This window comes from Cherax quadricarinatus, unplaced genomic scaffold, assembly GCF_038502225.1.
Source record: "Cherax quadricarinatus isolate ZL_2023a unplaced genomic scaffold, ASM3850222v1 Contig586, whole genome shotgun sequence".
Taxonomy (NCBI): Eukaryota; Metazoa; Arthropoda; class Malacostraca; order Decapoda; family Parastacidae; genus Cherax; species Cherax quadricarinatus.
In genome coordinates this window covers 62,984-78,034 of record NW_027195612.1, presented here as the reverse complement: position 1 = coordinate 78,034, position 15,051 = coordinate 62,984, and the positions used below count along the sequence as shown (strand labels likewise).

Here is a 15,051-nt window from a genome sequence, read left to right as displayed (position 1 = left end):
CCCGAATTAAGCCTGAATGTCTTCCACATCCCCCCCCAGGCGTTGTATAATCCTCCGGGTTTAGCGCTTCCCCCTTGATTATAATAATAATAATGGAGTCGTTATGGACCAGAGTTGTTAAGGAGAGCTGGTAGCTCTTGGGGCAGGTGGTGTATACAAGCTTGCAGATGGTGCTTACAACCCTGCAGGTGGTGGTGGTTGTGATCGCCCACCTGTTACACTAGGTGGTGGTTAAGGGGGCTGGTAATTAGACACACACACGTCCACTGAACAGTTTCCACACTGCTCTGTAATACGGGCGTTATCTCGGGGTGTCAGAGGGTGGGAGGTAGGTGTTGAGCCGTGGTTACACTTAAACTGACCCTCAGTGGGTGGTTGGCGTTTTAAGTAAGCGTGGTTTTGGCGGGAAAGGTGGGGGGCGTGGCTCCCCTTCCCGCGCTTTCCGCCACGTTGAGCGGCAGCCAATGAACGGCAAGGTAAACAACAAAGATGGCGGCGGTGGCGGGAGCAGAGGCATGCGTGTGCTGATGTTTTTTGGGGGGAAATGTATTAAGTATATTGACGAATATTTGATGTAAAACACACACACACACACACACACACACACACACACACACACACACACACACACACACACACACACACACACACACAAGCTATGCTTGTGTTCAAGGTATTTCTCTCTCTCTCTCTCTCTCTCTCTCTCTCTCTCTCTCTCTCTCTCTCTCTCTCTCTCTCTCTCTCTCTCTCTCTCCCTCTCCCTCTCCCTCTCCCTCTCCCTCCCTCCCTCTTCCCCTCCCTCTTCCCCTCCCTCTTCCCCTCCCTCTCCCTCTCCCTCTCCCCCTCTCTCTCCCCCTCCCTCTCACTCTCCCTCTCCCCCTCAGTCCACCTGTACACCAAAACATGTTGACACACTTTAAATTCTATTTTCTTTTGACAAGTTCAACTAAGAGACACCAGATCCATTACTAAATTAACCCTGCCCCCCCCCCCCCCCCGGTTCCCTGCCACACCACCCGACCCCTGCCACACCCCTTCCCTAGGGGTTAAGGTGGGGTGGTGGTGGTTATTGGGGGGTTTGAAATCTATCTACTACACCAAGAATTCTTCTTTTAATACCTTAAGTTGTGATTAATGTAAAGTGCCAGTGTATATATACCTCTCTGCGTATATACACAGATATACACCTCACAGTGTATATACACCTCAGTGTATATACACATCTGTGTATATACATAGATATACATCTCACAGTGTATACACACATCTCATTATATTCACTGAGATACACAGCATATTTATACTGAGATATACACCTATCTCGGTGTATATACACAGATGTGATAAATGGTTCTGGAAACCGACAAGTTGAAGATTGAGACACTTATGCAACACATGGGAATCTTTATTGAAGAAACGTTTCGCCACACAGTGGCTTCATCAGTCCAATACAAAGTAGAAGTTGGTAAGGAGAGAAGGAGTTTGAGGTAATCAGTCCCTCAGCCTGGAGTCGATGTGTTCAGTCCATCAATCTTGTAGAATGTACAGTATAGGGCCAGAGAGGTGACTTATATACTGTAGTGAGGTGAGAGGAAGCAGGACGAGGCGGGATCACAAGCTCCTCCTCTCCTTTATACCGTAACATTCCTACTTTGTATTGGACTGATGAAGCCACTGTGTGGCGAAACGTTTCTTCAGTAAAGATTCCCATAAGTTGCATAAGTGTCTCAATTCTTCATACAGAGATATACACCTCTGTGTGTATATACACAAAGATATACACATCTGTGTCTATGTCATGTGGGTTTTTGATACGTGGATAGGGTAAGAATACTCACGTAGGCTGGTAGTACGTATAATATATAACGGAAAGTGTGGAAAGCACCAACAGCCGACCTGCCTCTCTCTGCTCTCTATCTTGACTGACCCACAAGTGCCTACGGGTGAGGGTGTTTGAAAGCCTGCTATGGTCAGCAGCAATATGAATACAGTCAGTGATTCACGCAGAGACGGTAGTGAGTCATCTACTGGTACACTGGTTACTGGTAACTGGTTACTACTACTGAGATCTATATACACAAATATATACACCTCTGTGTGTATATACACATCTGTGTCTATATACACAAATATATACACCTCTGTGTGTATATACACAAAGATATACACATGTGTCTATATACACAAATATACACACCTCTGTGTGTATATACACAAAGATATACACCTCTGTGTGTATATACATAAAGATATACACATCTCTCGGCATATATACACCGAGACAACCAGCCAGAGGTGACCCCATCGACATACCGTACAACAACATTTGCTCCATCGCGACACAATTTTAAACAAATCCTACAAGGCTGGTGGTAGTGGTAGGTTGTAGTTGTGGTTCTTGTTAACTATCCTACAAGGCTGGTGGTAGTGGTAGGTTGTAGTTGTGGTTCTTGTTAACTATCCTACAAGGCTGGTGGTAGTGGTAGGTTGTAGTTGTGGTTCTTGTTAACTATCTTACAAGGCTGGTGGTAGTGGTAGTTGTGGTTCTTGTTAACTATCCCACAAGGCTGGTGGTAGTGGTAGGTTGTAGTTGTGGTTCTTGTTAACTATCCTACAAGGCTAGTGGTAGTGGTAGGTTGTAGTTGTGGTTCTTGTTAACTATCCTACAAGGCTAGTGGTAGTGGTAGGTTGTAGTTGTGGTTCTTGTTAACTATCCTACAAGGCTAGTGGTAGTGGTAGGTTGTAGTTGTGGTTCTTGTTAACTATCCTACAAGGCTGGTGGTAGTGGTAGGTTGTAGTTGTGGTTCTTGTTAACTATCCTACAAGGCTAGTGGTAGTGGTAGGTTGTAGTTGTGGTTCTTGTTAACTATCCTACAAGGCTGGTGGTAGTGGTAGGTTGTAGTTGTGGTTCTTGTTAACTATCCTACAAGGCTAGTGGTAGTGGTAGGTTGTAGTTGTGGTTCTTGTTAACTATCCTACAAGGCTGGTGGTAGTGGTAGGTTGTAGTTGTGGTTCTTGTTAACTATCCTACAAGGCTGGTGGTAGTGGTAGGTTGTAGTTGTGGTTCTTGTTAACTATCCTACAAGGCTAGTGGTAGTGGTAGGTTGTAGTTGTGGTTCTTGTTAACTATCCTACAAGGCTAGTGGTAGTGGTAGGTTGTAGTTGTGGTTCTTGTTAACTATCCTACAAGGCTAGTGGTAGTGGTAGGTTGTAGTTGTGGTTCTTGTTAACTATCCTACAAGGCTGGTGGTAGTGGTAGGTTGTAGTTGTGGTCTTGTTAACTATCCTACAAGGCTAGTGGTAGTGGTAGGTTGTAGTTGTGGTTCTTGTTAACTATCCTACAAGGCTGGTGGTAGTGGTAGGTTGTAGTTGTGGTTCTTGTTAACTATCCTACAAGGCTGGTGGTAGTGGTAGTTGTGGTTCTTGTTAACTATCCTACAAGGCTGGTGGTAGTGGTAGTTGTGGTTCTCGTTAACTATCCTACAAGGCTGGTGGTAGTGGTAGTTGTGGTTCTTGTTAACTATCCTACAAGGCTAGTGGTAGTGGTAGGTTGTAGTTGTGGTTCTTGTTAACTATCCTACAAGGCTAGTGGTAGTGGTAGGTTGTAGTTGTGGTTCTTGTTAACTATCCTACAAGGCTGGTGGTAGTGGTAGGTTGTAGTTGTGGTTCTTGTTAACTATCCTACAAGGCTAGTGGTAGTGGTAGGTTGTAGTTGTGGTTCTTGTTAACTATCCTACAAGGCTAGTGGTAGTGGTAGGTTGTAGTTGTGGTTCTTGTTAACTATCCTACAAGGCTGGTGGTAGTGGTAGGTTGTAGTTGTGGTTCTTGTTAACTATCCTACAAGGCTAGTGGTAGTGGTAGGTTGTAGTTGTGGTTCTTGTTAACTATCCTACAAGGCTAGTGGTAGTGGTAGGTTGTAGTTGTGGTTCTTGTTAACTATCCTACAAGGCTGGTGGTAGTGGTAGGTTGTAGTTGTGGTTCTTGTTAACTATCCTACAAGGCTGGTGGTAGTGGTAGTTGTGGTTCTTGTTAACTATCCTACAAGGCTGGTGGTAGTGGTAGTTGTGGTTCTCGTTAACTATCCTACAAGGCTGGTGGTAGTGGTAGTTGTGGTTCTTGTTAACTATCCTACAAGGCTAGTGGTAGTGGTAGGTTGTAGTTGTGGTTCTTGTTAACTATCCTACAAGGCTGGTGGTAGTGGTAGGTTGTAGTTGTGGTTCTTGTTAACTATCCTACAAGGCTGGTGGTAGTGGTAGTTGTGGTTCTTGTTAACTATCCTACAAGGCTGGTGGTAGTGGTAGTTGTGGTTCTCGTTAACTATCCTACAAGGCTGGTGGTAGTGGTAGTTGTGGTTCTTGTTAACTATCCTACAAGGCTAGTGGTAGTGGTAGGTTGTAGTTGTGGTTCTTGTTAACTATCCTACAAGGCTAGTGGTAGTGGTAGGTTGTAGTTGTGGTTCTTGTTAACTATCCTACAAGGCTGGTGGTAGTGGTAGGTTGTAGTTGTGGTTCTTGTTAACTATCCTACAAGGCTAGTGGTAGTGGTAGGTTGTAGTTGTGGTTCTTGTTAACTATCCTACAAGGCTAGTGGTAGTGGTAGGTTGTAGTTGTGGTTCTTGTTAACTATCCTACAAGGCTGGTGGTAGTGGTAGGTTGTAGTTGTGGTCTTGTTAACTATCCTACAAGGCTAGTGGTAGTGGTAGGTTGTAGTTGTGGTTCTTGTTAACTATCCTACAAGGCTGGTGGTAGTGGTAGGTTGTAGTTGTGGTTCTTGTTAACTATCCTACAAGGCTAGTGGTAGTGGTAGGTTGTAGTTGTGGTTCTTGTTAACTATCCTACAAGGCTGGTGGTAGTGGTAGGTTGTAGTTGTGGTTCTTGTTAACTATCTTACAAGGCTGGTGGTAGTGGTAGTTGTGGTTCTTGTTAACTATCCCACAAGGCTGGTGGTAGTGGTAGGTTGTAGTTGTGGTTCTTGTTAACTATCCTACAAGGCTAGTGGTAGTGGTAGGTTGTAGTTGTGGTTCTTGTTAACTATCCTACAAGGCTGGTGGTAGTGGTAGGTTGTAGTTGTGGTTCTTGTTAACTATCCTACAAGGCTGGTGGTAGTGGTAGGTTGTAGTTGTGGTTCTTGTTAACTATCCTACAAGGCTGGTGGTAGTGGTAGGTTGTAGTTGTGGTTCTTGTTAACTATCCTACAAGGCTGGTGGTAGTGGTAGTTGTGGTTCTTGTTAACTATCCTACAAGGCTGGTGGTAGTGGTAGTTGTGGTTCTTGTTAACTATCCTACAAGGCTGGTGGTAGGTTGTAGTTGTGGTTCTTGTTAACTATCAGATCGCTTGTAGCAACGACATGACTCACTACAAGTCATGTTTTAAACACGTGTGTCAGGCATGTCACATGGCATTGAGAGTCAGGAGAAATAAGGAAGAGAGTGGGACTAGTAGTAATACTAGTGGTGCTAGTAGTAGTGGTATTGGTGATAGTAGTAGTGGTATTGGTATAAGTAATGGTAGTAGTGATAGTATTAGTGGTGATAATGGTGGTGATAGCAGTGCTATGGTTAGTAGTAGTCGTGGTAGTAGTATTAGTACAGTTACTAGTATTAGTAGTGGTGATAGTACTAGTAGTGGTGATAGTAGTAGTAGTGGTGGTGATAGTAGTAGTGGTGGTGATAGTACTAGTGGTAATAATAGTGGTAGTCCTATAGAAGAAACACTACTAGTATACCACCTCTACTATTCTCACCCTTAATATATGCTACTACGATTACTACTAGTACTGGTATTACTAGTACTATTACTACTGGTACTGGTTGTAATGGTACTAGTACTGTTACTACTGATACTGGTATTACTAGTACTATTACTCCTAGTACTGTTGTACTGGTACTAGTACTGGTATTACTAATACTATTACTACTAGTACTGGTTGTACTAGTACTGCTATTGCTAGTACTATTACTAGTACTGGTTGTACTAGTACTGGTATTACTAGTACTATTCTAGTACTGGTTGTACTGGTATTACTAGTACTATTACTTCTAGTACTGGTTGTACTGGTACTAGTACTGGTATTGCTAGTAATATTACTTCTAGTACTGGTTGTACTGGTACTAGTACTGGTATTACTAGTACTATTACTTCTAGTACTGGTTGTACTGGTACTAGTACTGGTATTACTAGTACTAGTACTTCTAGTACTGGTTGTACTGGTACTAGTACTGGTATTACGAGTACTATTACTTCTAGTAGTGGTTGTACTGGTACTAGTACTGGTATTACTAGTACTATTACTTCTAGTACTGGTTGTACTGGTACTAGTACTGTTAATACTAGTACTGGTATTACTTGTACTATTACTTCTAGTACTGGTTGTACTGGTACTAGTACTGTTAATACTAGTACTGGTATTACTTGTACTAGTGCTACTTAAACTGGAATTACTAGTACTATTACTACTAGTACTGGTATTACTAGTACTATTACTACTGGTACTGGTTGTACTGGTACTAATACTGGTATTACTAGTACTATTACTACTAGTACTGGTATCACTAGTACTACTGTACCATTACTACCACTACTAGTAATACTATTATGACTTCTGCTCTTATTTGACACCAACATTACCAGGGAGAGGTATGGTGGGAGTCGCAGGGAGAGGTATGGTGGGAGTGGCAGGGAGAGGTATGGTGGGAGTGGCAGGGAGAGGTTTGGTGGGAGTGGCAGGGAGAGGTATGGTGGGAGTAGCAGGGAGAGGTATGGTGGGAGTGGCAGGGAGAGGTATGATGGGAGAGGTATGATGGGAGTGGCAGGGAGAGGTATGGTGGGAGGGGCAGGGAGAGGTATGGTGGGAGTGGCAGGGAGAGGTATGGTGGGAGTGGCAGGGAGAGGTATGGTGGGAGGGGCAGGGAGAGGTACGGTGGGAGGGGCAGGGAGAGGTATGGTGGGAGGAGCAGGGAGAGGTATGGTGGGAGTGGCAGGGAGAGGTATGGTGGGAGGGGCAGGGAGAGGTATGGTGGGAGTGTCAGGCAGAGGTATGGTGGGAGGGGCAGGGAGAGGTATGGTGGGAAAAGCAGGGAGAGGTATGGTGGGAGGGGCAGGGAGAGGTATGGTGGGAGTGGCAGGGAGAGGTATGGTGGGAGGGGCAGGGAGAGGTATGGTGGGAGGGGCAGGGAGAGGTATGGTGGGAGTGGCAAGGAGAGTTATGGTGGGAGGGGCAGGGAGAGTTATGGTGGGAGGGGCAGGGAGAGGTATGGTGGGAGGGGCAGGGAGAGGTATGGTGGGAGGGGCAGGGAGAGGTATGGTGGGGGGCAGGGAGAGGTTGGGTTGGAGGGGCAGGGAGAGGTATGGTGGGAGTGGCAGGGAGAGGTATGATGAGAGGGGCAGGGAGAGGTAGGATGGGAGAGGTAGGGTGGGAGGGACAGGGAGAGGTATGGTGGGAGGGGCAGGGAGAGGTATGGTGGAAGGGGCAGGGAGAGGTATGGTGGGAGGGGCAGGGAGAGGTATGGTGGGAGGGGCAGGGAGAAGGAGGAAGGGAGGGGCAGGGAGAAGTATGGTGGGAGGGGCAGGGAGAGGTATGGTGGGAGGGGCAGGGAGAGGTATGGTGGGAGGGGCAGGGAGAGGTATGGTGGGAGGGGCAGGGAGAGGTAGGGTGGAAGAGGCAGGGAGAGGTAGGGTGGGAGAGGTATGGTGGGAGGGGCAGGGAGAGGTATGGTGGGAGAGGTAGGGTGGGAGGGGCAGGGAGAGGTATGCTGGGAGTGGCAGGGAGAGGTATGGTGGGAGGGGCAGGGAGAGGTATGGTGGGAAGGGCAGGGAGAGGTAGGGTGGGAGGGGCAGGGAGAGGTAGGGTGGGAGGGGCACGGAGATGTAGGGTGGGAGGGGCAGGGAGAGGTATGGTGGGAGGGGCAGGGAGAGGTAGGGTGGGAGGGGCAGGGAGAGGTAGGGAGGGAGGGGCAGGGAGAGGTATGGTGGGAGGGGCAGGAAGTGGTATGGTGGGAGTGGCAGGGAGAGTTAGGGTGGGAGGGGAAGGGAGAGTTATGGTGGGAGTGGCAGGGAGAGGTATGGTGGGAGGGGCAGGGAGAGGTATGGTGGGAGAGGCAGGGAGAGGTATGGTGGGAGGGGCAGGGAGAGGTATGGTGGGAGTGGCAGGGAGAGGTATGGTGGGAGTGGCAGGGAGAGGTATGGTGGGAGGGGCAGGGAGAGGTAGGGTGGGAGGGGCAGGGAGAGGTAGGGTGGGAGGGGCAGGGAGAGGTATGGTGGGAGGGGCAGGGAGAGGTATGGTGGGAGTGGCAGGGAGAGGTTTGGTGGGAGGGGCAGGGAGAGGTATGGTGGGGGGCAGGGAGCGGTTGGGGGGGAGGGGCAGGGAGAGGTATGGTGGGAGTGGCAGGGAGAGGTAGGGTGGGAGGGGCTGGGAGAGGTAGGGTGGGAGTGGCAGGGTGAGGTATGGTGGGAGGGGCAGGGATACGTATGTTGGTAGGGGCAGGGAGAGGTAGGGTGGGAGGGGCAGGGAGAGGTAGGGTGGGAGTGCCAGGGTGAGGTATGGTGGGAGGGCCATGGAGAGGTATGGGGGGAGGGGCAGGGATAGGTATGGCGGGAGGGGCAGGGAGCGGTATGGTGGTGGGGGGCCGGGAGAGATATGGTGGGAGAGGTATGGTGGGAGGGGCAGGGAGAGGTATGGTGGGAGGGGCAGGGAGAGGTATGGTTGTGAGGGGCAGGGAGAGATATGGTGGGAGTGGCAGGGAGAGGTATGGTGGGAGGGGCAGGGAGAGGTATGGTTGTGAGGGGCATGGAGAGGTATGGTGGGAGTGGCAGGGAGAGGTATGGTGGGAATGGCAGGGAGAGGTATGGTGGGAGGGGCAGGGATAGGTATGGTGGGAGTGGCAGGGAGAGGTATGGTGGGAGTGGCAGAGAGAGGTATGGTGGGAGAGGTAAGGTGGGAGGGGCAGGGAGAGGTTTGGTGGGAGGGGCAGGGAGAGGTATGGTGGGAGGGGCAGGGAGAGGTATGGTTATGAGGGGCAGGGAGAGGTATGGTGAGAGGGGCAGGGAGAGGTATGGTGGGAGGGGCAGGGAGAGGTATGGTGGGAGGGGCAGTGAGAGGTATGGTGGGAGTGGCAAGGAGAGGTATGGTGGAAGGGGCAGGGAGAGGTATGGTGGGAGGGGCAGGGAGAGGTATGGTGGGAGGGGCAGGGAGAAGGAGGAAGGGAGGGGCAGGGAGAAGTATGGTGGGAGGGGCAGGGAGAGGTATGGTGGGAGGGGCAAGGAGATGTATGGTGGGAGGGGCAGGGAGAGGTATGGTGGGAGGGGCAGGGAGAGGTATGGTGGGAGGGGCAGGGAGAGGTAGGGTGGGAGGGGCAGGGAGAGGTATGGTGGGAGGGGCAGGGAGACGTATGGTGGGAGGGGCAGGGAGAGGTATGTTGGGAGGGGCAGGGAGAGGTATGGTGGTAGGGGCAGGGAGAGGAAGGGTGGGAGGGGCAGGGAGAGGTAGGGTGGGGGGGGCTGGGAGTGGTATGGTGGGAGGGGCAGGGAGAGGTATGGTGGGAGGGGCAGGGAGAGGTAGGGTGGGAGGCGCAGGGAGAGGTAGGGTGGGAGTGGCAGGGAGAGGTAGGGTGGGAGGGGCAGGGAGTGGTAGGGTGGGAGGGGCAGGGAGAGGTAAGGTGGGAGGGGCAGGGAGAGGTAGGGTGGGAGGGGCAGGGAGAGGTAGGGAGGGAGGGGCAGGGAGAGGTAGGGTGGGAAGGGCAGGGAGTGGGAGGGGCAGGGAGAGGTAGGGAGGGAGGGGCAGGGAGAGGTAGGGTGGGAAGGGCAGGGAGTGGGAGGGGCAGGGAGAGGTAGGGTGGGAGTGGCAGGGAGAGGTAGGGTGGGAGGGGCAGGGAGAGGTATCGTGGGGGGCAGGGAGAGGTATGGTGGGAGTGGCAGGGAGAGGTATGGTGGGAGGGGCAGGGAGAGGTAGGGTGGGAGGGGCCGGGAGAGGTAGGGTGGGAGGGGCAGGGAGAGGTAGGGTGGGAGGGGTAGGGAGAGGTAGGGTGGGAGGGGCAGGGAGAGGTAGGGTGGGAGGGGCAGGGAGAGGTAGAGTGGGAGGGGCAGGGAGAGGTAGGGTGGGAGAGGTAGGGTGGGAGGGGCAGGGAGAGGTAGGGTGGGAGGGGCAGGGAGATGTAGGGTGGGAGGGGCAGGGAGAAGTATGGTGGGAGTTGCAGGGAGAGGTATGGTGGGAGGGGCAGGGAGAGGTATGGTGGGAGTGGCAGGGAGAGGTAGGGTGGGAGGGGCAGGGAGAGGTATGGGGGAGGGGCAGGGAGAGGTATGGTGGGAGGGGCAGGGAGAGGTATGGCGGGAGGGGCAGGGAGAGGTATGGTTGTGAGGGGCAGGTAGAGGTATGGTGGGAGTGGCAGGGAGAGGTATGGTGGGAGGGGCAGGGAGAGGTATGGTGGGAGGGGCAGGGAGAGGTAGGGTGGGAGAGGCAGGGAGAGGTATGGTGGGAGGGGCAGGGAGAGGTATGGTGGGAGAGGTAGGGTGGGAAAGGCAAGGAGAGGTATGGTGGGAGTGGCAGGGAGAGGTATGGTGGGAGAGGTTGGGTGGGAGGGGCCGGGAGAGGTAGGGTGGGAGGGGCAGGGAGAGGTAGGGTGGGAGGGGCAGGGAGAGGTAGGGTGGGAGGGGCAGGGAGAGGTATGGTGGGTGGGGCAGGGAGAGGTATGGTGGGAGGGGCAGGGAGAGGTAGGGTGGGAGTGGCAGGGAGAGGTAGGGTGGGTGGGGTAGGTAGAGGTTGGGTGGGAGGGGCAGGGAGAGGTAGGGTGGGAGGGGCAGGGAGAGGTAGGGTGGGTGGGGCTGGGAGATGTAGGGTGGGAGGGGCAGGGAGAAGTATGGTGGGAGGGGCAGGGAGAAGTATGGTGGGAGTCGCAGGGAGAGGTATGGTGGGAGGGGCAGGGAGAGGTATGGTGGGAGGGGCAGGGAGAGGTATGGTGGGAGTGGCAGGGAGAGGTATGGTGGGAGGGGCAGGGAGAGGTATGGTGGGAGGGGCAGGGAGAGGTATGGTGGGAGTGGCAGGGAGAGGTATGGTGGGAGTGGCAGGGAGAGGTATGGTGGGAGGGGCAGAGAGAGGTATGGTGGGAGTGGCAGAGAGAGGTATGGTGGGAGGGGCAGGGAGAGGTATGGTGGGAGGGGCAGGGAGGTATGGTGGGAGGGGCAGGGAGAGGTATGGTGGGAGGGGCAGGGAGCGGTATGGTGGGAGGGGCAGGGAGAGGTATGGTGGGAATGGCAGGGAGAGGTATGGTTATGAGGGGCAGGGAGAGGTATGGTGGGAGGGGCAGGGAGAGGTATGGTTATGACGGGCAGGGAGAGGTATGGTGGGAATGGCAGGGAGAGGTATGGTGGGAGTGGCAGGGAGAGGTATGGTGTGAGGGGCAGGGAGAGGTATGGTGGGAATGGCAGGGAGAGGTATGGTTATGAGGGGAAGGGAGAGGGAGGGGAATGGAGATGGAGGAAGGGAAGGGCAGGGAGAGGGAGGGGAAGGGAGGGGAAGAGAGAGGGAGGGGAAGAGAGAGGGAGGGGAAGAGAGAGGGAGGGGAAGAGAGAGGGAGGGGAAGAGAGAGGGAGGGGAAGGGAGAGGGAGGGGAAGGGAGAGGGAGGGGAAGAGAGAGGGAGGATCAGTCAGCTGACTTACATGTGTCAACACGTTCCCCCCCCCCTCCCCGACCCTCCCCCATACCCCCCTGGCAGCCATGTTGAATAAACACAATATGAGTAATGGTATTTACTCTTCCAGCTCCTGCTACCACAACTACCACCACTACCACAACTACCACCACTACCAACACTACCAACACTACCACCTCTACCACAACTACCACCACTACCACAACTACCAACACTACCAACACTACCACCACTACCAACACTACCACCACTACCACAACTACCACCACTACCACAACTACCACCACTACCACCACTACCACCACTACCACCACTACCAACACTACCACAACTACCACAACTATCACCACTACCACAACTACCACCACTACCACCACTACCACCACTACCACAACTACCACCACTACCACAACTACCACCACTACCACCACTACCACAACTACCACCACTACCAACACTACCACAACTACCACCTCTACCACAACTATCACCACTACCACAACTACCACCACTACCAACACTACCACAACTACCACAACTACCACCACTACCACCACTACCACCTCTACCACAACTATCACCACTACCACAACTACCACCACTACCACAACTACCAACACTACTACCACTACCACAACTACCACCACTACCACCACTACAACAACTACCACAACTACCAACACTACCACCTCTACCACAACTACCACCACTACCACAACTACCACCACTACCACCACTACCACAACTACCACAACTACCAACACTACCACCTCTACCACAACTACCACCACTACCACAACTATCACCACTACCACAACTACCACCACTACCAACACTACCACAACTACCACCACTACCACCACTACCGCCTCTACCACAACTATCACCACTACCACAACTACCACAACTACCACCACTACCACAACTACCACCACTAACACAACTACCACCACTACCACAACTACCACCACTACCACAACTACCACCACTACCACAACTACCAACACTACCACAACTACCACCACTACCACCTCTACCACAACTATCACCACTACCACAACTACCACCACTACCACAACTACCACCACTACCACAACTACCAACACTACCACCTCTACCACAACTATCACCACTACCACAACTACCACCACTACCAACACTACCACAACTACCAACACTACGAACACTACCACAACTACCAACACTACTACCACTACCACAACTACCACAACCACCACCACTACCAACACTTCCACCACTACCTCAACTACCAACACTACCACCTCTACCACAACTATCACCTCTACCACAACTACCACCACTACCACAACTACCACCACTACCACAACTACCAACACTACCACCTCTACCACAACTATCACCACTACCACAACTACCAACACTACCACAACTACCACCACTACAACAACTACCAACACTACCTCAACTACCAACACTACCACAACTACCAACACTACCACAACTACCACCACTACCACAACTACCAACACTACCACAACTACCACCAGTATCACAACTACCACCACTACCACACTACCACCACTACCAACACTACCACAACTACCACCACTACAAACACTGCCACAACTACCACAACCACCACCACTACCACCACTACCAACACTACCACAACTACCACAACTAGCACCACTACCACAACTACCACAACCACCACCACTACCAACACTTCCACCACTACCTCAACTACCACAACCACCACCAACACTACCACAACTACCACCACTACCACAACTACCACAACCACCACCACTACCAACACTTCCACCACTACCTCAACTACCACAACCACCACCACTACCACAACTACCACCACTACTACCACTAGCACCACTACCACAACTACCACCACTACCAACACTACCACCAATACCACAACTACCACCAATACCACAACTACCACCGCTTCCACTACCACCACTACAACTACCACAATTACCACTGCAACCACAACCACCACTACAACTACCACAACTACCACTACCACTACCACAATTACCACCACTTCCACTACTACGAGAACTACCACCACTACTACAACTACTGCCACAACTACCACCACTACAACTACTGCCACAACTACCACCACTACTACAACTACTGCCACAACTACCACCACTTCCTCCACTACTACCACCACCACCGCTGCTACTATCACTACTACTACCACTACTTCCGCTACTATCACTAACACTACTACCTACACTACCACCACTTCCACCAGCACTACCACTACTGCCACGGCTACTACCACTTCTACCAGAACTACACCACTGCCACCATTACCACCACTTTCATCACTACCACCGCTACGACTACCACAACTACTCCTACTACTACCACCACTCCTACTACTACCACCACTCCTACTACCTCGACTACCACCACTACCAGCACTACCACTACTATCACGGCTACTACCAGTACCACCACCACTTCTGCCACCACCACCACCACCACTGCTACCACCACCACCACCACTGCTACCACCACCACCACTACTACTACTACCACCACCACCACCACCACTACCACCACCACCACCACCACCACTACCACCACCACCACCACCACCACCACCACCACCACCACCACCACCGCCGCCACCACTGCTACCACCACCACCACTACTACTACTACCACCACTGCTACCACCACTACTACCACTATACTACTACCAATACCACCACTGCTACCACTACCACTACTACTACTACCAATACCACCACTGCTACCACTACCACCACTACTACTACTACCAATACCACCACTGCTACCACCACCACTACTACTACTACCACCACTACTACTATTACTACTATTACTGCTACTACCAATACCACCATGCTACTACCACTACTACTACCAATACCACCACTGCTACTACCACCACTACTACTATTACTACTACTATTACTACTACTACTATTATTACTACCAATACCACTGCTCCTACCACCACTACTATCACTACTACTACTACCACCACCACCACCACCACCACTGCTACCACTACTATTACTACTACTACCACCACCACCACCACTACCACCACCACCACTAATACTACTACTACTACCACCACCACCACCACTGCTACCACTTCTACCACTACTACCACCACTACCACCACCACTGCTACGACCACCACTGCTACGACCACCACTGCTACTACCAACACCACTACCACTACTACCACCACCATTACTCCCACCGCTCCTAAAACTACGATCACTATCACCAATACCACCATACCACCTCTACTACTATCCCTACTCCCATTACTACCACTACCACTATTACTACACCACCACAACCACTGCTACCATTACTACCACCACCACCATTACTACCACCACCACCATTACT

The 15,051-nt window shown here is 51.7% G+C and overlaps 1 protein-coding gene across 1 annotated transcript in view; it reads left to right on the top strand.

Moving 5' to 3' along the window:
- The window catches only part of LOC128699337 (uncharacterized), a gene marked incomplete at its 5' end in the record, with an annotated part of 140,354 nt that overhangs the window by 72,260 nt on the left and 53,043 nt on the right, over nucleotides 1-15,051 (top strand).